General features: G+C 45.7%; 1 protein-coding gene across 8 annotated transcripts in view; it reads left to right on the top strand.

Moving 5' to 3' along the window:
• bmpr1ba (bone morphogenetic protein receptor, type IBa) overlaps positions 1-23,756 on the top strand; it is a 631,073-nt gene that overhangs the window by 501,358 nt on the left and 105,959 nt on the right. The window contains exon 5 of one of the 8 annotated variants that reach the window (XM_072495309.1): positions 13,844-13,944. The exons of the other annotated variants lie outside the window; for them this stretch is intronic. The gene's annotated coding sequence lies outside the window, so the exon portion shown is untranslated. The remainder of the gene's footprint in view (positions 1-13,843; positions 13,945-23,756) is intronic. 8 annotated transcript variants of the gene reach the window in all.

Here is a 23,756-nt window from a genome sequence, read left to right as displayed (position 1 = left end):
TGAGTGAGTTTTTGAGTGCGGCAGTGTACCTGCTCCTGTTCATACTTTGTTAAGTCGGGACCAATAATCACAATAATGGATGTTTTAGTTATTGACAAACTATATTTCTTCTCGTTCCATGATGTACACTTACCTGCAATTACCCTGTGCCAGCGGTGGCTCAGTGGTAGCAGTTTTGCCCTGAAGCCAGAGGCCTGTGGGTTCAAGTTCCATTCAAGAAACCTGAGCACCAAAATCTAGGCGGACACTCTTGAGTGCTGCACTGTTGAAGGTGCTGTCTTTTGATTGAGATATTGAACCAAGGCCTTGCCTACTCTCGCAGGTGGATGTGAAAGGTTCCGTGGCATTATTTTGAGGAACAGGATATCCAGCCAATGTTTATCCCTCAATCGATGTTACTAAAAATAAAGGATTATCTGGTTATTACCATGTTGCCCTTTGTGGGAGCTTGTTATGTGCAAATTGGCTGCTCTGTTTCCTGCATTGACTACACTTCAAAACTACTTAATTGGCTGTAAAGTGTTTTGGGATATCCTAAGAGCATGAAAGGTGCTATATCAATGCACGTTTTTATTGCCGAATAAAGAGACAGGTTGCCGAAGCTTTTCATCTTGCACTCATCAGGACAAATGCAAGAATGCCAAATTTCAAACAATCTCAATTTATACTACAGGAGAAAAGGGGTGGGGATTGGTTGCCTAGTCAATTCTGATTGGCCGAGGTGTTGGATGCAGGAAGCAATGGGGAACAATAGGCTTCTCAAGTTCCTGGGCAATACAAAAAAATGTGCAAGGCTTGAACATATTCCTTTTGTTTGCAGAAAACGGGTTCTTGTGTATGAATGTATATCTCTTCCAGCAAGCATGAATGAACCATGTTACAAACGCATTATCTTAAGTTAATTGTTAGCACAACTGTTCACACACTCAGGATTGTTCAGCAAGCGCTGCCCAATCATGGAAACTCATCTAACAGTAGATATTCTGTTGTGGGCTTTACGAGCGTGGGCTGGTTGTGCACGGTTCACACTCTGAACATTACGAACAGCCGGAGGTGCACGTTGCTCCATTCCATCGGCCAATCTTCTCTCTTTTTTTCCCTGTTACACTTATCAGTATGTTGAAGTCTCAGTCCAATTATTTTCTGTGCTGCAGCTTGAAGCATTCTTCAAATTCCTTGGGCGCGTTTCTTAATTTGATTTGTGTGAGCTCTTTCTTTTTGTTATGAGTAACAAAGTTGAGTTGTGAATGACACCTTTGCCTCGTTGCTTCCTGTTTGTTGAGAAGTCTGCCTGGCACCTCTAAAACAACTTGTACAATTCCATAGCACCAGCAGAGTAGTAGCAGATATGCCATGTAAAAAGAGCATGAAATAATCCATTTTGACTTGGGGAAAGGATTTCATATTTAAAGTATTGTTTGTTAACGGTTAACATGCAAACTTTTTTAGTATATTTGATTTGCACTTTATGCTGTTGCTGCATTAGCTATTGGTTTTTAATGGAACGCATTGTAGCAAGATAACCATATCTTTGCCGTTAAAAGTCTGGGGTTAGAGTTTCTCCTGGGGTCGTCCCAATTTTCTGCCGTCACTTCAACAGAAACAGTTTATTCTTTCTCCCCCAAGAGCTTCTTCATAATAGACCCACTGTATTATGCCATGCACTGAATAATGTGATATAAGACCTCTGTTTATTATAAACGAGCGTATTCCTTGACTTACTACCAGCCATGAGGAAGGGCTGTATGTGGATGTCAGGGTTACAAGTATTCCAAGTTTCACCACCAGTTTTTTCCTGCTTTGTTACATCTTGCCACACGGAAAATGCACACGCAAAGTGAAAGATGCAATGGGGCAAAGGAACAGCTATTGACTGTTGTTCTCGCTTGGCAAAAGCAGTCTGCAAGACGGGTGCAAAGGAATGTGTCCAGGTCCTGGTTTCTGTGCACTGAGGAATTGCCGTGTTAACTGGGAGCCATGGAACTGGAGACACTGCTTTAGCATAAGTGAAGCAAAATGTTGAGGTGGCCCCCAGGATGCTAAAAAAAATCCCCAATCACACCAGATTATTGCTGGTGGAGTTTACTTTCTTCAAATTAACCATTTGCCGTATGTTTTGCAATGCTTTGTTTGCAGGAGATGGCCTGACTCAGAGAAATGATGGGTTCTCATGTTCATTTTAAGAGCACTGTCTTTATTTTTTTTCCATTTTCTTTCAACGGTCAATATCTTTTCCAGAGCGTACAATGGTGGAATAAATTACCCTACCAATAAATCGTGCCAACATGACTCTTGACATTCAATGGCATTACCATCACTGAATTCCTCCCACTACCAACATCCTGAGGGTTACCATTGACCAGAAAATGAACTGCACCAGCCTTACAAATGCTGTGACTGCAAGAGCAGCTCTGAGGTTGGGAATTCTGCAGCAAGTTACCCATAAGACACAGGAGCAGAATTAGGCCACTCGTCCCATCGAGGTTGCTCCGCCATTCAATCATGGCAGATACTTTTCTCATCCCCATTCTCCTGCCTTCTCCCCATAACCCCTGATCCCCTTATTAATCAAGAACCTATCTATCTCTGTCTTAAAGACACTCAGTGATTTGGCCTCCACAGCCTTCTGCGGCAAAGAGGTCCACAGATTCACCACCCTCTGGCTGAAGAAATTCCTCCTCATCTCAGTTTTAAAGGATCGTCCCTTTAGTCTGAGATGGTGTCCTCTAGTTCCAGTTCTACAAGTGGAAACATTCTCTCCACGTCCACTCTATCCAGGCTGCGCAATATCCTGTAAGTTTCAATAAGATCCCCCCTCATCCTTCTAAACTCCAACGAGTACAGACCCAGAGTCCTCAACCGTTCCTCATATGACAAGCTGTTCATGCCAGGGATCATTCTTGTGAACCTCCTCTGGACCCTTTCCAAGGACAGCACATCTTTCCTTAAATACGGGGCCCAAAACTGCTCACAATACTCCAATTGGGGTCTGACCAGAGCCTTACGCAGCCTCAGAAGTACATCCCTGGTCCTGTATTCTAGCCCTCTTGACAAGAATGCTAACATTGCATTTGCCATCCTGACTGCCGACTGAACCTGCACGTTAACCTTAAGAGAATCGTGAACAAGGAGCCCTTTGTGCTTTGATTTCCTAAGCATCTTCCCATTTAGAAAATAGTCCAACGGTGAATCTTGGAGGGATGCGAAAACAAGGGGGAAGATTTTTAAATCAAGGCTTTGCTAGACCGAGGAGCCAGCGTGGATCAGTGAGAGTCAGTGGGTGAACACACTGTGATGCTAGTCAGGATAAAAGCAGCAGATTTCTGAATTACTCTAATTAAATAAGCCCGTAATTGAATCTCAGCATCACTTTGATACCCTTGCTGTCATAGTTGACGCACTCTGTAAACTAGCCTTGTGAGACACTCTTCACAACCCCCAATTCTGTATTTAATGGATGGAAAATTCTTCCCTTTCTCTATTTTTTTTCTCTCCTCCGATCTCCGAGTCCTTTCTTTGTACCCTAATCTAACAATTTGTCACAGACATGCCTGAGTGGAATAAATTTCTTGCCCGTCTGAAATCAAAGCGGTTCTGACAAAGAGTTCTCAGAAAGCAGCTGAATCGTATTAAATTGAGGGTGGGGGGAGGGGGGTGGGGGTTGGGGAGGCGGTGGTTGGGGAGCTCAGCAGATAGCATTTTTTATTCACTGTTGAATAACAGTTCACAGGTGCAGGATTAACCCAGCGAGCAGTTCTGTTTTGTCAACAGAGTCTGAAGAGGCTATGCGATAGTTCACAAGACTGCCATCTGAGAACAGGGTGGCAGCACAGATGGGCGCTTGAACAAATGGCAGATTAGAGTAACACATGTAAGCTGAAGTTGCCAAACAGCCCAAAGTGGGCGTTTCTGTCTTCTAAGGCGGCATTTTCATGATGCTCTCAAGCTAGTAAATATAGTGTGGGATGCACACTGTTCGCTGTGACCCCATTACGAGAAGTCAACATTGTTGACTTCTTTATTGACTAACTTGGATCTATTTAACAAACTCGAACAAATTGTTTGTCGACCTTGCATGATGTATTACCTGCTGACTGGTTCTTTTGATAATGGTGGCGGGGTTTTTTTTGTCAGCAGCAACAAATAATTCTAGAATTTTCTAGCAGCTGTTGGGGCCGTAAAATCTGCCAGAGATATTTAACAATTCATTTATCCATTTAGTTGTGATCAGTCAATGTTAGCTCCAGGCAAACCAGGGCTTTCTATTAACTCTTCTGAAAGATTGCTTTTATAAATTATTTTTTGGAACCCCTCGATAGCGTCCTTTATCATGCTTTGTCAGAAAGGAAAGAATTGGCCCCTGCCTCTGACCTTAATGGAGGACTTTAATATCCTGAGAGTTAGTGGGGTTGATAGCAGAGAAAATGTTTCCACTTGTGAGCAAGGCCAGAAATAAAGGCCGTAAATACAAGGGGCGAGATCTTCCAGCTGTTCACGCCAACGGGATTTTCCGGTCCCGCCGACGGTACGCTCCCGCCGTGGGTTTCCCGCCGGTGTGTGTTGGATTCATGGTAGGGTCAGAAGATCCCGCTGCCGGCCAACAGCGGGTCACCTCCTGCCACCGAGAAGCACGCTGCGGCAAGGCTAGAGAATCTCGTCCAAGATCATCGCTGAGAAATACCGTCGGGAAGTCGAGAAACGTCTTTACCCAGAGAGCGGTGAGAATGTGAAACTCACTACCACGCGGACAGGTTGAGGTGACTGACGTAGATGCATTCAAGGGGAATCTAGATATGTTCATGAGAGAGAGGGAAAGGAATCGAAGGATATGCTGATAGAGGGTGATAAAGTAAGATGAGAAGGAACAAGGATCTTGTTGCTGTTGGTATTGCTGACAGTTGCTGGGCAGGTGGAGTCCAGCATTTCATCCCATTAGCCCGGGGCTAATGGGTCAGGTGAGGTGAGGCCAGCTTCTCTAATGACCATCCTGCAGTGCTGAAAATAGGGCGGCATGGTTGCACAGTGGTTAGCACTGTTGCTTTCCAGCGCCAGGGTCCCAGGTTCGATTCCCAGCTTGGGTGATCACTGTCTGTGCAGAGTCTGCATGTTCCCCCCGTGTCTGCGTGGGTTTCCTCCGGGTGCTCCGGTTTCCTCCCACAAGTACCGAAAGACGTGCTTGTTAGGTGAATTGGACATTCTGAATTCTCCCTCAGTGTACCCGAACAGGCGCCGGAATGTGGTGCCTAGGGGATTTTCACAGTAACTTCTTTGCAGCGTTAATTGCAGCCGTAAGTCGGCTTGCGACATTAATAAAGATTATTACTATTATAAAAATTACAACCTAATACTTCAAACTCTGCAAAAGATCTTGACATAATCACGTTCTGTTCACTCGAAGCTGAACATTGCAAGAGTTAAATTGAACGTATGACCTGTTTCTGCCTTTGACTCCAATTTACCAGACGTGTGAAATAAGTAAATAATTGTGATGGTTAGCGGTCAGAGCTATGCCTGCACCATGACAGTATTGTCACATCCTTGTCCCGGGGATAATCCCCTGATCTAAACATGAGAAAATGCCAGAAGTGATGACGAGTGCATTCAATTAGCATCCAGTCATAGTCTTCACGGACAGTGGCAAATACCATCTGTTAATCAGGTGGACCAGCCTGAATCTCTTGGCTGTTGTTACTCCTTTTGGCCGGAACACGATGTGCTCATTTGTTTGGTCCTCCTGGGCTTTCGCGCGATTCTCTTTTGCCGTCCCACACATGGAAGGAACAGTGCCCGCTGATACCATGAGGTAACTTGTGTATCTCCACGCCGTGACTGCGCAAGCATTTGTGGGAATGTGGTCAAACAACAAGGCAAAATGTTCACTGCGATGAAGGGAAAGGAAGGGACAAATAAATTGGTTGGCAAAATAAAACACGCAAGTGTGCGAGAAGAATTGAAGCAAATGAGCAAAGATTGAAAGATTTTTTTTGTTCCAAAAAAAGTGACAGAACTTTAGTTAACTGAGTAAACTGAGATCTGAATGAAGAAAGGGAGGAGGGTAATCAATGTTCTGCAGGAAGTGATGTCAGTCAGACAGGCACCTCCGACAATATGTTTCTGAATCTTGATCAAACTTTGGTTGGATTGCAGTGTGACATGTAAGACAAGATGTTAGCTCTGGTTTATTGCATAACGTCTGTTTCTTTAAAAGCTTTTTTTCATTATATGGCAAATTATTATGAATTCTTTCATTAAAGATAATGACGCCAAACATTACCAGAGTTATATGAAATCAGACAGAGCATACGGCAAATGACATTTGCGTTAATGTGTAATGATCGACCAGGCTTGGCAATATCTAAATTCAGCCTGGATTCATCATTTTCTATGAATTATTGGTTCAATGTCTGTGTGGACTGTCTCTGCACCTCACTTATTTTAACTATCAACAAGACAGCACTGAAGACTGTAGATAAATTCATTGGTTTCATAACAGGCGCCGGAATGTGGCGACTAGGGGCTTTTCACAGTCACTTCATTGCAGTGTTAATGTAAGCCTACTTGTGACACTAATAAAAATTATTATTTTTTAAACACAATCTCTCATAATATTTGCGCTGACAGTGAGGTGACAGAATTCCAGAGTATGCTCAACATTTGCCCATTTATGCAACAGACTGCGGAAGAAATGAGCTATCAGCACTCTCTTCCCGTGATGTTGTTTCCTTTACATTTGGTGTTCTTGCGAATCATCGTGACGAATGCAAGTCAAAATGCTTGGACAATGTGTCCTTTTTCCACCAATATTCAGGTTCTGCATTCCCAAGCAACTGTTTTATAGAAGGGAAACTGATAGGGTAGATAGAGAGAAACAATTTCCACTTGTTGGGGAGTCTGGGACTAGGGCATATAGTCCAAAACTTAGAGGCAGTGTTATATTACCTTCTGTAATATATGTTGCTTCTTACCAAGATGATCTTTTACTCGATGTTGATTAACATTTGTAGTCTTCCAATTAAAGCGAATAATTTACTGAATAACATTAACAAATAAACTGTGAGTTTGTTCTCTCTCCAGCACTTATACTGGATATTAAATAAACAAGTTTGAATAAGAATTAACTATGATGAACAACACTTGCAATCGAGCTATCTCTCTACCTCTGGTCACGAGTCACTACACACACGAAGAGGCGGGAACTCGGCTTGAGTCTGTCGTTTATACCCATCTCTAGTGCTGCCATCTAGTGATTTCTTAGCTGTTATGTCTATACATTAACCTCTTGTATACATACAGATATGCAGATCACTACAGCCGGGCCTCTCAGGAACGACATTAGGAAACAGTTCAACACACTTAGAAAATAGGAGCAGGAGGCCGTTCACCCTACCTGCTCCATTATTCATTGTGATCATGGTTGATGATCCAACTCAGTAACCTGTTCCTGCGTTTTCCCCATATCCTTTCATCCCTTTTACCCCAAGTGCTTTACTTAATTCCGCCTTGAAAATATACCTCAACTACATTCTGTGGTAGCAAATTCTGCAGGCTCACCACTCTCTGCGGGAAGACATTTCTCCTCATCTCGGTCCTAAATAGTTTACCCTGTATCCTCAGACTGTGACCCCTGTTTCCGGCCATCAGGAACATACCTTCCAGCATCTACCCTGTCTGGTCCTGTTAGAATTTTATAGGTTTCTATGAGATCCTCCCTCATTCTTCTGAACTCCAGTGAACATAATCCTAACCGATTCAATCTCCTCATACATCAGTCCCGCCATCCCAGGAATCAGTCTGGTAAACCTTTGTTGCACTCCCTCTATAGCATCCTTCCTCAGGCAAGGAGACCAAAACTGCACACACTATCCTCGGTGTGCCTCACAAAGGTCCTGTACAACTGCAGCAAAACATCACCCAAGGTGATCACGATGTTGCGCGATTCTCCGAGATGCGGAGAATCGGCGCCATTTGCGCCGGGCGTTTGATGCGCCGCCGGAACTCTGCGCGCAGGGTCGGGGGCAGCCTGTGGGGGGGGCGGGAAGGGGGACTCCGTCCCCTGGAGGGGGCCTCCGATGGGGTCTGGCCCGCGATCGGGGCCGTCACGCGTGCGCGGGTTGGCACGGCCCAACTACGCATGCACGGGTTGGCGCGGCGCCAATTTGGCGCCGGGAAGGAAGGCTGGAGCGGCATGAACCGCTCCAGCGCCGTTGAGCCAGAATCGATAGTTCCCGCGCCGTTACGCGCCGTCCATTTTGGAGAATCGCGCCCACTGTTCCCAATCTCAGCGCTTTTATTTTACACGCTAATCTCTTTTGTGGGACTTTGTTGAAAGCCTTCTGAAAGTCCAAATAAACCACATCCACTGGCTCCCCCTCATCAACTCTACTTGTCACATCCTCGAAGAATTCCAGCAGATTTGTCAAACATGATTTCCCGTTTGTGAATCCATGCTGACTCTGTCCGATCCTCCCACTGTTTACCAAGTGCTCTGCTATTAAATCTTTGAGAATGGACTTGAGCATTTTCCCCACGACCGACCTACTGACCGGTGTATTATTCCTTGTTTTCTCTCTACCTCCCTTTTTAAATACTGAATACACGATGGGTGGTAGGAGCTTGGAGCTCTCTTCCACAACAGTAGGTGATCCCAGGATATTGATTTTAATTCTGAGATTGATAGATTTTTGTGAATCAAAGTTATTAAGTAATATGAGATAAAGAGGGTTAAAGGGAATAAGGTCACAGATCAGCCATGGTGTCATTGAGTGGTGGAACACCCTAAAGAGTAAGTGCCCCGTCCTCCTCCTATATTACTCACTCTTCTGATTTATCTTACCGTTTTCTCCAACAAGATCGCCTGTGAATAATCTCTTCTGGAGGTAGCGATTGAGTCCTCATCACTCGCATGAGGTACGCTTTTTGCAGCCAAGGAATTTGTGACGAGGAATCATCTGTTGTTCTAAAAAATCTGCTCCATGTGCTGGATAACAAAACTCGACACACAGGGACGCACAACCCTGCCGCCTCAGAACTACAGGCACCTTCAAAAGTTTCCCCATTCTTTCAAGGACTTCAGGGAATTCCCAGAGGAAATGAAGGAATGCCCCTGCTCCTCTCCACACATTGCCAGCAGATGGAATTCTTATGCAGTAATGTCTACCCGTGGACATTAGCATCAGAGCTTGTTTAAAATACCAAGCTGTTTTTAGGTTTTAGGTGAGAGTTTCTTCTGGGTTTAGACTCAATCATTTGCACGTGTGTTTCTCGGTGCCTTTTGGCTCGTATCTGTTGATTGTTCCTTTGCTGCCCATGATTCAGAAAGGGAATTGTTTTCAGGCAGTCTCACAGTCTTTCTTCACGAGGACCCTGCTTAGAAAGAGCATCGTGAGTGAATTACAGAAACAATTTCTCAATGTCACGGACACCTGCCCATGGCAACTTGGGAGCGACTGCTTGTCTGATTATATCGTTCATGGCTGCTGCGCCTGTCCGAGTGAGGGGGACTTTCAGTAAGGTAATCAATTGGCTGAAAAGAGAAGTCTTGGAGAGGGGGGGGGGGGTTGTTGGAAAAACAGGGGAGTGGGACTAATAGAGTAGCGTCTTTCAAAGAGCTGTCACAGCCATGATGGGCCAAATGGTTTCCTTCTGCACTGTCTCATCCCATGAATCCTAGCTGAGGGGGAGCAGTGGGAATTCCGATTGCTAGAACTGACGACCAATGTTTCTTATCCCAATAGGAATGGCCCTGAGGGATGGAGATGATCATGTGATGTATAGCCTTTTAAATCTCAGTAAGAATGGAAGCACCGATATTAATAAACAATGTGTTGGGAATGCCTCCTATTTAATTCATACCAGGAACTGTTGTGGACCTGATGAGGAAAATTAGGAAAAGACACAAAATGACAACAAAAAATAACATAATAATAATAATCTTTATTAGTGTCACAAGTAGGCTTACATTAACACTGCAATGACGTCACTGTGAAGATCCCCTTGTCGCCACACACCAGCGCCTGTTCGGGTACACTGAGGGAGAATTCAGAATGTCCAATTCACCTTACAGCGTGCATTTCGGGACTTGTGGGAGGAAACCGGAGCACCCGGAGGAAACCCACGCAGACACGGGGAGAACGTGCCGGCTCCGCACAGACAGTGAGCCAAGCCGGGAATTGAACCTGGGTCGCTGGCGCTGTGAAGCAACAGTGCTAACCACTGTGCTACCGTGCCGCTCATTTTTATTTTTGACTAGATGCAATGTATGGAGTGGTGTTGGTTGCTATAGTTCATTTTAGGGGTCTGTGTTGATGTGGCAAAACATGCTTTTCCATGCGTTCTGTAGTCTTGAGCTTTGGATAGTGTTGGTGGAGGATCCAATGTTCTGTCCATCTTATGGCTGACCATTAATCTATCCCGCTCTTACCATCTGAGATTGGTGCTTGTTGGAAAGATTTTCAGCTTGTTAATCACTCTATCCACATGAAGAACACCCCTTCCTTGATCATTATGGGACTTAAACTCAAAGCATCAAACTCAGAAGCAGGGACACTACCCAAGGGCCACACAACCTTTAATGTATGGAGTATATCCCATTAGTCCACCATTGGCACAATAGTGCCCAGATTTTCTTGTAACTGTGAGGCTAATGGCACTCACCCTTATTTGTCTGGAACCGGTACAGCAAATTCACGCAAGGGAGAGGTGAGCATTTAAACTCAGCAATCCAAAACCTGCTGTCTGATTTGAGGTTCTCTGCTGTTAGCGTTGCAAAATTGATATCTCGCGGTCTACCTTCTCATTGCATTGCAACAAATGGTGGGAAGTTGCCATATTATGGGGGGGGCACAGTAGCACAGTGGTTAGCACAATTGCTTCACAGCTCCAGGGTCCCAAGTTCCATTCCCGGCTTGGGCCACTGTCTGTGCGCTGTATGCACGTTCCCCCTGTGTCTGCGTGAGTTTCCTCCGGGTGCTCCGGTTTCCTCCCACAGTCCAAAGATGTGCAGGTTAGGTGGATTGGCCATGCTAAATTACCCTTAGTGCCCAAAAAAGGTTGGGTGGGTTATGGGGATAGGGTGGGGGTGTGGGCTTAGGTAGGGTGCTCTTTCCAAGGGCCAGTGCAGACTCAATGGGCTGAACGGCCTCCTTCTGCACTGTAAATTCTATGATTATCCAGGTAACTACAAACTAAACTCACCACAAAGTTAGATCAAGCAATTGCAGTCCAAATCCCAGACTGTCAACATGATTATTAATTACTGTTAATCAACTTCTCTGGCACTGAAAACTATCTATTACAAGTGTGGAGTCTCATTCCTTCAGCTTTTAAAGGTTGGTGGAGATTTTGAAACACACAACTTAAAATTTTAAACTTATTTTTTACTTTTTCTTTCTTATCTCGTTCCTTTCTCTCCCTTAATCCATCTTTCTTTCCCTTTCAGTACCTGATTTGATACATTGAGTTCACCATTTGATTTTACCCTCCCTTCTCCGGCTTTGCACCATCAATTGTGCAATCCCTCAAGCTGATTGACTAAGGATATGCCTGCGGGCCCCATTAATGCCTTTCCCAATTTTTATTTTCTTTGCGGCTAACAGCTCGGGCTCCCCCAAAATAAATCTAAAGGTTCATGGAGCAGATCTTCAGAATGGAAAACGTTGTTAGTTGCCCTGTTATCCGGGGGCGGCACGGTGGTACAGTAGCACTGATGCCTCACAACGCCAGGGACCCGGGTCTGATTTCGACCTCAGGTGACTTATCTGTGTGGAGTTTGCACTTTCTCCCCGTGCCTGCGTGGGTTTCCTCCAGGTGCTCTGGTTTCCTGCCACAGTCCACACTCGTGCAGGTTAGGTGAATTGGCCATGCTAATATTGCCCAAATGTGGGGTTTTAATAATCTTTATTGTCACAAGTAGGCTTACATTAACACTGTAATGAGGTTACTGTGAAAGGGTTACCAGGATAGGAGCGGGTTTTGGGCCGAGGTAGGGTGGTCTATTGGAGCAACGGCCGATGCAGACATGAGGGGCCGAATGGCCTCCTTCTGCACTATCGGGATTCTGTGATTTTATGATAAGATCTGGGGCCCTGGTAAAAGCGAGGCTTACACTCCAACACGACTATTCTCGTTCCGATGTTGCTGCTCAAAGCACAATTGCTGCATGTCTCTTGGGGCACAGATTTGGCTCAAAGCCAGCCTGAAGAAATTAAAGCCTATCTGCTGACTGGCAGAGTTCTAAGTAAAGTGAGCATGGTTGGAATCAAACTAGTTTCTTGTGGGTCCGGTTAGAATTCATTTTAATCATTTCTAATAAGCCGGTGGAACAAAGCACTTTGAATGCTGAACTCACGGGTTCTGTTTTATATGGTAAGATATTATTCGTCTCCCTTTTTATTCAAAGAAAGGCATAGTCTAGTTCCTGTTCCAGTGGAAGTGTGTTGTTTTCTCACGGAAAATCTGCGGGCATGGGGCATCACAGTGGTTATCACTGCTGCCTTGCAGCACCAGGGACCCGGGTTCGACTCCGGCCTCGGGTGACTGTCTGTGTGGAGTGTGCACGTTCTCCCTGTGTCTGCATGGGTTTCTTCCGGGTGTTCCGGTTTCCTCCCACAGTCCAAAGATGTGCAGGTTAGGTAGATGGGCCATGATAATTTGCCCCTTTCAGGTTTGGTTACAGGGCAGTGGATTGGAGCCATGGTAGGGTGGTCTTTCCAAATGTCAGTGCAGACTCGATGGGCCGAATGGCCTCCTTTTGCATGGTAGGTCTGGACTTGACATGCACTCCCCGAGATCCCGCATAAGGAAGAGTGTTAGTTTATAGCTGTATATCGAAATAAAACGACTTATATTCCTGAAGCATCTTTAATAGCCTCGGGCTTTTCCAAAGCACTTTACAGCGAGTGAAGTGTCGTCACTGTTGCAATTGGTGGCAGCCAGCTTCACCGAGAAAGCTCCCTCAAATAGCAACTAAACAAGTCAGCAGTTGATCTGGTTTTTTTTAATGATGTTGGCTGAGGAATAAGTAACAGTCTGCCCTGCTCCTTTTCGAATTAGTATCTTGGCACCTTCTGCATTTATCTGACAGGGCACGTAGAGGCATCAGTTCAAAGTCCGCTCCGAGGAAACATTACTTTCTCAATTCTGCATTGGGAACACCTGCCTGGACTGTGGAACACATGTTTCTCGGGTGGAAATGGAACCCACATCCTTTAGTCTTCGAGATGAGAGTGTTTCACAACCGAGCTGCAGCTGACACTTTAACTCTCCAGGGCCACAGGGCATAATCTCAGAGTAAGGGGTTGGCCCATTTAAGAAAGAGATGAGGAGGATTTTCTTCTCTCAGAATTTACCGCAGAGAGCTGTAGAGGATGGGTCGTTAAGTATGTTCAAGGCTGAGATATACAAATTTTTAATCAGTAAGGGAATCGAGGATTATGGGGATAAAGTGGGGAAGTGGAATTGAAGATTATCAGATCAGATCTCATTAAATGGCAGAGCAAACTCGATGGGCTGAATGGCCTATTTCAGCTCCTACGTCTTATGGCCTGGTGGTCTCATTTCAACTCTAGCAGACTAGCTATTTAAAAAAATGTTATTGCAGGAATTCACCAGATGGCAAAGAACATTAAGCAAAGTTCCACAGGTTTGAGAACTCTAGCACTGGGGGAACTTCAATTTCGGGAGGCCAAGATGTATAAGTGCTCGGAAAGTTTGAGCAGTATTGAGCGCGTGGGAAGGGGGTTGGAAATGGTGCTGTCATACTTTTATAACTCAGGCCCATTTAAGGAAGCCTAGAACAGTGCAGATCTCATACCTAATTTAGAAACGCCTTGTGCTTTATTGTCAGATGGAGAGTGTTTCAGCTCCAGAATCATCTTTGCTCACACTTAGGAGCATATCACCACACGAATGGTTAAACTTTTCCAAGCCCTTAAACTTGAAAGAAAAGTAAGTACAGTTAACGCTTTGTGACCGAACATTTCACGATGATGCCCTTTACACTTCTTCCTTTACTTAAAAACCTAGGATCCAACCCTTTCCTTGTTGCGTGTGTTTGGAATTCTGGTACTATCAGTTACAGAGTAAAGTTAGGGGGGCCGGTTTAGCTCAGTTGGCTGGACGACTGGTTAGTGATGCAGAATTCCTGCACTGACTGAGGTTATTCGCCTTCTCAACCTTGCCCCTCGCCTGATGTGTGGCGATCCTCAGGTTAAACCACCACCAGTCAGCTCTTCCCCTCAAAGGGAAAAGCAGCCTATGGTCATCTGGGACAGTGGCGACTTTACTTACTTACTTACAATCAGTTGAGAAATGTTGTTCGGTTAATTGTCCAACATAATAGAGTCATTGCATGTGGTGGTGTGTGAAACAAAACGATCTGGGTTGTTGGGAAACACAGAGTAAAATGTCTGCTGCAGGGTGGATTTGATTTCCTGTCACAGGTACCGAAGTGCAGTGAAAAGTACTTTTCTGCGGCCGAGGGAATGTACACAGTACGTACATAGTAGACAAAAAAAAGAATAATCGACAGGGAACATTGACAAATGGTACAGCGACAAACAGTGATTGGTTACAGTGCGGAACAAGGGGCCAAACAAAGCAAATATATGAGCAAGAGCAGCACAGGGCATCGTGAATAGTGTTCTTACAGGGAACAGATGAGTCCGAGGGAGAGTCGTCGAGGAGTCTGGTAGCTGTGGGGAGGAAGCTGTTCCTATGTCTGGATGTGTGAGCCTTCAAACTTCTGTATCTTCTGCCTGATGGAAGGGTCTGGAAGAAGGCAAAGACTGGGTGGGAGGGGTCTCTGATAATGCAGAGATTGGAGGAAGAGTCACCTGACCATTAGCTAGAGGGAAAGATATGCCTTCTGCCTTATGAAAGTTATGTCTTGTGAAAAGAGATTGAGCAGGTCAGGCCTATACTCGTTAAAGTTCAGACGAATGAGAGGAGGTCTCACTTGAGGTATATACAATGCTAACGGGGATTGATAGGATAGATCTAGAGCAGAGCTGCCCCATGTTGGACATTCTAGAACAGTAGACCATAATTCTAGGCTAAGGGGTGGCAGAGTTAAAACTGAAATGAGGATGAATTACTTCACTCAAAGAGTTGTGAATCTGTGGAATTCTCTACCCCAGAGTGCAGTGGGAGTCAGAACACTGAACAAATTTAAAGAGGAGATAGACAGGCTTTTAATTGGTAGCAGGATGAAGAATTATGGGCAGCGGGTGGCGATGAGGCCGAAATGAGATCAGCCATGATCGTACTGAATGGTGGAGCAGGCTCGAGGGGCTGAATTACCTACCCCTGCTCCTAGTTCTTAACTTCTCATCTAAATGTGCAGGAAAATTACAGAGAGGTGTAGGAACTGTAGAATTGTGACCATTTGCGACTTTTGTTACCTGGATACAGTATGTGACAGGTGGAGTGTTAGAGATCACTCAGTGAGTGTGTGTTGCTGTGGCGACGTGCACTTTTACATGCATGCTGCAGTCTGGAACTACGGGTGGTGTTGGTAAAGGCTCCAATTTCTTTCCACCGGGCGAATCACTCCCACTCTTACCACCTGCCATTGGCGTGTGGGAAGGTACCCAACCTGTTTGGCCACATTATGAACGCGCCTTCCGTGGCCATTACGTCCTGAAGTGGGACGAGAACCTAGAGATTCTGGCTCAAAGGCAGGGACGCTACCCACAGCGACACAAGCCCCCCTATTAATATAAATCAGAATTGTAATAATGTGAAACAGAGAGGGCGAAGGGTTTCTGTGGTGTGTTCAGGAGAGTTTTCGTGATCGATATGTTTCCAGCCCAATGTGGAAATGTTGGACATGGTTTGTGGAATGTGGACAGTCAAGCAGATCAATTGTCTGCGCGGAAACATTTCAGGAACATTGATCGTAGTATCATCAGGTTTAGGTTAGCCATGGAAAAGGCCAAACAGCAATCTAGAGTGAAATTACTGAATTGGACAAGGGCCAATTCTACTGGGGTGTGAATGGCCCAAAGGATTGGCAGGCAAGACTGTAATGAAACAATTGTTGGCCTTCAAAGGGAAAGTGGTGTGGACACAGTTGAGGTACATTTACCCCAAGGAGTAAAGGGATGGCAACCAAAACAAGAGCTCCTTGGGTGATGAAGTAGATAGAGAAGCAGATGAAGGAAATAGAGTGGACATGGAGAGGATGTTTCCACTTGCAGGAAAGACTAGAACCAGAGGACACCATCTCAGACTAAAGGGACGATCCTTTAAAACAGAGATGAGGAGGAATTTCTTCAGCCAGAGGGTGGTAAATCTGAGGAACTCTTTGCCGCAGAAGGCTGTGGAGGCCAAATCACTGAGTGTCTTTAAGATAGATCGGTTTTTGATCAATAAGGGGATCAGAGGTTATGGGGAGAAGGCAGGAGAATGGGGATGAAAAAAATATCAGCCATGATATCAGCAGACTCGATGGGCCGAATGGCCTTATTCTGCTCCAATGTCTTATGGTCTTATGAAGTAGAAAAGAGATGCACGTGACTGAACTCAAATTGATAATATGAGTGAGAACCGGGTTGAATCGAACATAGAACATAGAACATACAATGCAGAAGGAGGCCATTCGGCCCATTGAGTCTGCACCGACCCACTTAAGCCCTCAGTTCCACCCTAACCCAATAACCCCATCGAACCTTTTTGGTCACTAAGGGCAATTTATCATGGCCAATCCACCTAACCTGCACGTCTTTGGACTGTGGGAGGACCCGGAGGAAACCCACGCACACACGGGGAGAACGTGCAGACTCCACACAGACAGTGACCTAGCGGGGAATTGAACCTGGGACCCTGGCGCTGTGAAGCCACAGTGCTATCCACTTGTGCTACCGTGCTGCCCTAATGTAATAAGTTAAGAGGGGAAGTGTCTACGGCAGCAATTTGGCCTGACCAAAATGTTGGACAAAGCTCCCATTTGTAACAACCATAGGTTCACACCAGCACTGACTGACGCCACCTTCAAAAGGTGGGGGCAGGACGGAGGGACACTGACAGTCAGGGACCTATACACGGACGGCAGGATCGCAACACTGGACGAACTGACAGAGAAATTCCAGCTAGCCAGGGGGAACGAGCTAAGGTATCTACAGCTCAAAAACTTCCTACGAAAGGAGACAAGGACGTACCCACAACCGCCACGACAGACACTACTGGACGCAAGCATACTAGACAAAGGAAACTGTAGTGACATGTATGACCGACTGATAGAAGGGACCGACACCGTACTGGACGCAACAAAAAAGAAATGGGAGGAGGACCTGGGGATTGAGATAGGGTGGGGACTCTGGAGCGAAGCACTGCATAGGGTCAACTCCACCTCCACGTGCGCAAGGCTCAGCCTGACGCAACTAAAAGTGGTACATAGAGCCCACTTAACAAGAACCCATATGAGTAGGTTCTTCCCGGAGGTGGAGGACAGATGTGAACGGTGCCAAGGAGGCCCGGCCAACCACGCCCACATGTTCTGGTCTTGCCCCTGACTTGCAGGGTACTGGACAGCCTTCTTCGAGGCAATGTCCAAGGTGGTGGGGATGAGGGTGGAGCCATGCCCGAAAGTGGCGGTCTTCGGGGTTTCGGACCAGCCAGATCTATTCCTGGGGAGGAGGGCAGATGCCCTTGCCTTTGCCTCCCTGATCGCCCGCCGTAGAATCCTGTTCGCCTGGCGGTCAGCAGCACCACCCAAAGCTGCGGACTGGCTGTCCGACCTCTCGGAATCTCTCCAAATGGAGAAAATCAAATTCGCCATCTGAGGTTCAGACGACGGCTTCCAGAGAACGTGGGAGCCATTCACGCAATTGTTCCGGGACCTGTTTGTGGCCAACGAACGAGAGGAAGAATAGGCAGGTAGCCAAGAATCAGGGGGGAGTAGCCGGGGCATGGGGGGGAGGGGGATGGGGTGGACCCGGAGAGGGGACAGCTAAGCCTACGAGGAAAGAAAGGCGAACCACGTGGGGGGGGGGGGGGGGGGGGGGGGAGGGGGGGGGAGAGGAGAGGGAAGAGATAGGGAACAAGAGAGGAGAATCAGGGAGGGGGGGAGGCAGGGAAATGAGCGCCGGAAGGAAGGCACGGGATACAATAGCGAACAGGGCATCTCCAGGAGTAGGGAACGAGGAGAATGAAGACGAAAGACGGGAAAGAGGAACGGCAGAAGTGGCGGTGAGCGCGGGACAGCAGCGAGATCCGTCCGGGAGAAGCGACAACAACACCAAACCCATTTGAGTATTGCCCACTGTAATTGTCTCTCCGGCACCCGAATGTATATTTACCTCCCCGGTCTGCACGCGCACCCGCCCCCCACCCCCCAAACAGTCGCCTACTTATGTGTTGTAAATAATCTTGCCAGTTGTACCGAGTTGCTGCTGTTGAGCTGGTGCACAATACCCTACCACGTATCCTATTTTATTTTTTTTATTGTATTTCTTTTTACTATTTAATATTTTATTTTCTTTGGTATGTTTGCATGTGCCCTTCTCTTCTATATATGTGTGTATATATATATATATGATATATATGTTTCTTATGCTGTGTACATAACGGTAAATATACTTTGTTCAAAAACCCAATAAAAAACATTTATTAAATAAAAGGAAGGGAAGTGAAAAAGAAAATAGCATGAGAATGGACTGGTCGCTCACAAAAAAGGAATCAAAAATAGTTTCTAGGCATACAAGTAGTGCAAAGCATGGAAAGAGAAGGGGCATGACTATCCTTCAGGGCTGGAAAGATGAGATGGATTATATACTGTTTTTTGTTATTCATTCATGGCATGTGAGCATCGCAGGCTTGGCCAGCATTTATTGCTAATCCCTAATTTCCCTTGAGGGAGCAGTTAAGAGTCAACCACATTGCTGTGGGTTTGGAGTCACATGTAGGCCAGACCAGGTAAAGATGGCAGATTTTCTTCCCTGAAGGATATTAGTGAACCAGATGGGTTTTTACGACAATCGGCAAGCTTGCCATCCTCTGATTCTGTCTACACCTCCCGCTGCCTCAGGAAGACAGCATTATCAGAGACCCCTCCCACCCAGGCTTTGCCCTCTTCCAGACCCTTCCATCAGGCAGAAGGTACAGAAGTCTGAAGACCCGCACATCTAGGCATAGGAACAGCTTCCTCCCCACAACTACCAGACTCCTCAGCGACTCTCCCTCGGACTGATCTGTCCCGTCAGAACACTATTCACGATGCCCTATGCTGTTCTTGTTTGGCCCTTGTCCCGCACTGTAACCAATCATATTTGTTGATGTACCATTGTCAATGTATTCTGTCGATTATTCTTTTGTGTACTGTGTACGTTCCCTTGGCTACAGAAAAATACTTTTCACTGTACTTCGGTACATGTGACAATAAATGTCAATCAATCAATGATGGTCATCATTAGACTTTTAATTCCAGATTTTTATTGAATTTGAATTTCACCATCTGCAGTGGCCGGATTCAAACTCGATTCCCCATTCCCTGGGTTTCTGGTTTACTAGTCCAGTGACAATACCACTACACCCCTGCCTCCACGTTCAGAAGGAGTGGGTATAAGAGCGGGTGTAGCAGTTGGAGCCGAGTAGTTTGCTGGGCTCGGAGAGATTGCAACGAAGATGTGTAGGTCATGGGACCGAGGAAGTGTTAATGGTAGGGGAAGGTGCTCGGAGTTGCATTATGGTAAAATATCCGAATGTGTTCATGGGGTAATAAAGGTCAGTGGTCAGTAAAGTAAAAGCTAAGGACAAGTGACAGCTGGCTAAGTGGCCATCAAGAGGAAACCAGATTGTGAGCTGAAAAGGAAGAATGTGCACAATTTAGAGCAAAAGCGAGGGATTGGCACCAGGTGAATTGCTCGTCACCCACTCCCAGGGGTGCAGTACGTCCTGTCCGAGGGGCCAAATGGCCTCCTTCTGTACGCTAATCATTCCATGACCCTCTGACCTATCCTTATGCTTTATTGAGCAGCCAATTTCAGAGTGGTTTCAGGACCAGTTACACACATGCTGTCCCATGCCTGGATGGTGAGGGCTGTGAAATGTGAAAGAAATTGGGTGGTGACTGTTGCACTCATCACAGATAAAATCATTTTTGTTTGCCTCGCTATCTTTCCATTGCTACTTTTGCATGATTAGAAATGAACAGCCTTTTCTGGAAATGCAACCCTGATGGAAGGGCACCTCTGTTGTCAATGCTAAAAAATGAGGTGGTGGGGCAAAGACTCGGAGAGCTGTATCTATCTATCTCACACTTCCTCAGCTTTTGCGGGAAACACTATGTTCCTCTCGCCTGGGCTGGACGGAACGTAAATAAAAAGGGAATTTACACTTTACATCTTTAAACAATCCCACAAGGTAAAAGATCCCTTACTGAACTTGACAGCCAGCCAGAGCGAGCTAATGCCATTTAGCTGTTACACTGGAAAACATGATGAATACATTGCTGTCCTTTTGTAGCGCGAGGTGAGTGGAGGTACTGAGGCTTTTTTTCAAACACTGAAATGCTTTTAGCAACGGGAAAGTAAATTCAATAAATCCTGCGCGGCTGCTGTCTGTTGTCATCATTGATTCGCCCTGTTCAATGAAAGCAATTAATTTGGAGTTCTACAAAGGATATTTTTGCATCGCTATCCTGTGCCTTGTTTACTTAGCAAATGTCAAAGATGGTCTGTTAGTGGTGCCTTCTGTGACCTAGCCATATTTTGGTCTGGATTCAAGCCCTGTATTCTGGTTCACGATGCCCTGTTTCAATCGCCATTGATTTATCTTTGTGATTCAACAGTCTGCTGGTATTTGAGCGTGGCATATCATGTCTGGACTGATGGGAGTACATCGCTCACCTTCCTCTGATCATGGGATGGTGTAAGAAAAACAGTGCGACTTATTGTTTCTCTTTTTTAATTTTGAGTGCCCAATTCATTTTTTCCAATTAAGGGGCAATTTAGCATGGTCAATCCACCTAACCTGCACATCTTTGGGTTGTGGGGGCGAAACTCGCGCAAACACGGAGAGAATGTGCAAACTCCACACGGACAGTGACTAGAGCCGGGATCGAACCTGGGACCTCGGCGCCGTGAGGCAACAGGGCTAACCCACTGCGCCACCGTGCTGCCCCCATTGTTTCTCTTTTTAAGGTCTGGGCAACACTGGTGTTGATGTTTGTGTGTGTGTCTTTGTCACCTCAAGATCCTTTAGGATGCTTATCTTAATACATGCCTCAGCTCCAGTGACGACCTGTTTCCGTTCTGACACAATCCGTGAAAGAATTTTAACAAATCTAGAATCGGATAGGGAATCAATTATTTGCCCCGGGTAGCACAGTGGTTAGCACTCTGGCTTCACAGCGCCAGGTCCCAGGTTCGATTCCCGGCTTGGGTCACTGTCTGTGTGGACTCTGCACGTTCTCCCTGTGTCTGCGTGGGTTTCCTCCGGGTGCTCCGGTTTTCTCCCACAAGTCCCGAAAGACGTGCTGTTAGGTAATTTGGACATTCTGAATTCTCCCTCTGCATACCCGAACAGGCGCCGGAATGTGGCGACTAGGGGCTTTTCACAGTAACTTCATTGCCGTGTTAATGTAAGCCTACTTGTGACAATAAAGATTATTATTATTATTATTTTGCCATCCGAACAATGTGATTTGACATTCATTTCCCATGTGTGGGTCTTATGTTCAAACACAGATGGGAACAGAAACGGATCGATTCTGCAGCTGATTGACGCAACGTTTAACTTACTAATCAGCTTGACTCCAAATTTAAATCAGACATTTGAGTTGTGTTTTGGTAAGAGTGATGATTTGCAGAATGAACCTGTGCTACCAAAGCTAGTTTGAAATTACAAAATAAAAAACAGTTTCCTTTAAGATGTGACTCAGTAGCTTTTATAAGGAAAGTCCCTTTCAACTTCTGCAGCTTTGAACCCATGAGTCACTCTATAAGCACTCTTTCAAGACTTTCTCTTTTGACTCAAGGCGCAAAAAAAAATGCAAGAATTTTGTGCAGCTCTCCAGAATAGTTTTGTGCAGTTTTTATACAGTTAATTCATGAAATGATTTATTTGGTGGGGCTGAAAATTAATTAGCCCACCAGTAAAAACAAATTGGCCCTGCCTGTCTGAAAAATAGTGCAGATTAGAATTGACAAACCTGACGTCAGCAATGTGATAATGGGGAATTGGTGAAAACCAACTAAATGACAATGAGCTCATTAAAAGAGTTCTCCAGGATAAGTTTTAATAATGAGTGTTGCCAGCTTGGTTTGGAAGTATGTCACTGATTCATATTTATGTCCTGTACACAAAATGTGGGGGACAACAACACCTCCTCCACGATAGTCTTCAATACTGGGGCCCTGAAAGGCTGCCTACTTAGCCCCCTACTATACACCCTATACACACGACTGCATGGCAAAATTTGATTCCAACTCCATCTACACATTTGCTGACGACACGACCATAGTGGGTCGGATCTCAAACAACGACGAGTTAGAATACAGGAGGGAGATAGAGAACCTAGTGGAGTGGTGCAGCGACACCAATCTATCCCTCAATGTCAGCAAAACTATAGAGCTGGTCAATGACTTCACACCCCTGTCAGCATCAACAGGACCGAGGTGGAGATGGTTGACAGCTTCAAATTCCTAGGGGTGCACATCTCCAAAAATCTGTCCTGGTCCACCCACGTCGACGCTACCACCAAGAAAGCACAACAGCGCCTATACTTGCTCAGGAAACTAAGGAAATTTGGCATGTCCACTCTGACTCTTACTAACTTTTACAGATGCACCATAGAAAGCATCCTATCTGGCTGCATCAGAGCCTGGTATGGCAATTGCTTGGCCCAACACTGGAAGAAACTACAGAGAGACGTGGACACAGCCCAGTCCATCACACAAACCTGCCTCCCATCCATTGACTCCATCTACACCTGCTGCCTTGGGAAAGCGGGCAGCATAATCAAAGACCCCTCCCACGCATCTTACTCACTCTTCCACCTTCTTCCATCGGCCAGGAGATACAAAAGTCTGAGCACACGCACGGACAGATTCAAAAACAGCTTCAACCCCGCTGTTACCAGACTCCTAAATGACCCTCTTATGGACTGATCTCATTAACACTACATCCCTTTTTGCTTCACCCGATGCCGGTGTCTAGGTATTTACATTGTGGACATTGTGTTGCCGTATTATGTATTTTCTTTTCTTTTCATGTACTAAATGATCTGTTTGAGATGCACGCGGAAAAATACTTTTCACTGTACCTCGGTCCACGTGACAAGCGAATCCAATCCAATTTTCTGCGCGCCCCCGCGATGTGTTTCTGGCAATGGGATGCGGCCTGCCGTTGCCGGTGGCACGATCTTATCTTGATGGTCCCTAGTTTTGAACTCCCTCCATGATTGGAAACATCCTCTCTGCAGCTACCCAGTCAAACCTTTTCCCAAATTTAAACCAGAGACGTTAAAATGGTTTGCAAAATCCTATCATCTTCCTCATGTGAGTCCATTGACCGCGAGGTGGAGAACTTCCTTGGATGCTTTCACCCACATGTAAGTAGGGTTTCCGCTAATCTTCCAGAGTTAGGGTGGCAGAACACTCACGTTAGACCAGAGAAACTGAAATTACTCAGAGTTGAGAATGTTTTTTTTTAAAAATATGTTTTATTGAATTTCTTTTCCCAAACAACAATTTTTCCCCTCTTACAAAGCAAACGCACCAATAACAATACAGAAATTTTTAACAATACACAAGTAACAA

Source organism: Scyliorhinus torazame, chromosome 3 (genome assembly GCF_047496885.1).
Source record: "Scyliorhinus torazame isolate Kashiwa2021f chromosome 3, sScyTor2.1, whole genome shotgun sequence".
Lineage (NCBI taxonomy): Eukaryota > Metazoa > Chordata > Chondrichthyes > Carcharhiniformes > Scyliorhinidae > Scyliorhinus > Scyliorhinus torazame.
This window is presented reverse-complemented; position numbering and strand designations above follow the sequence as displayed.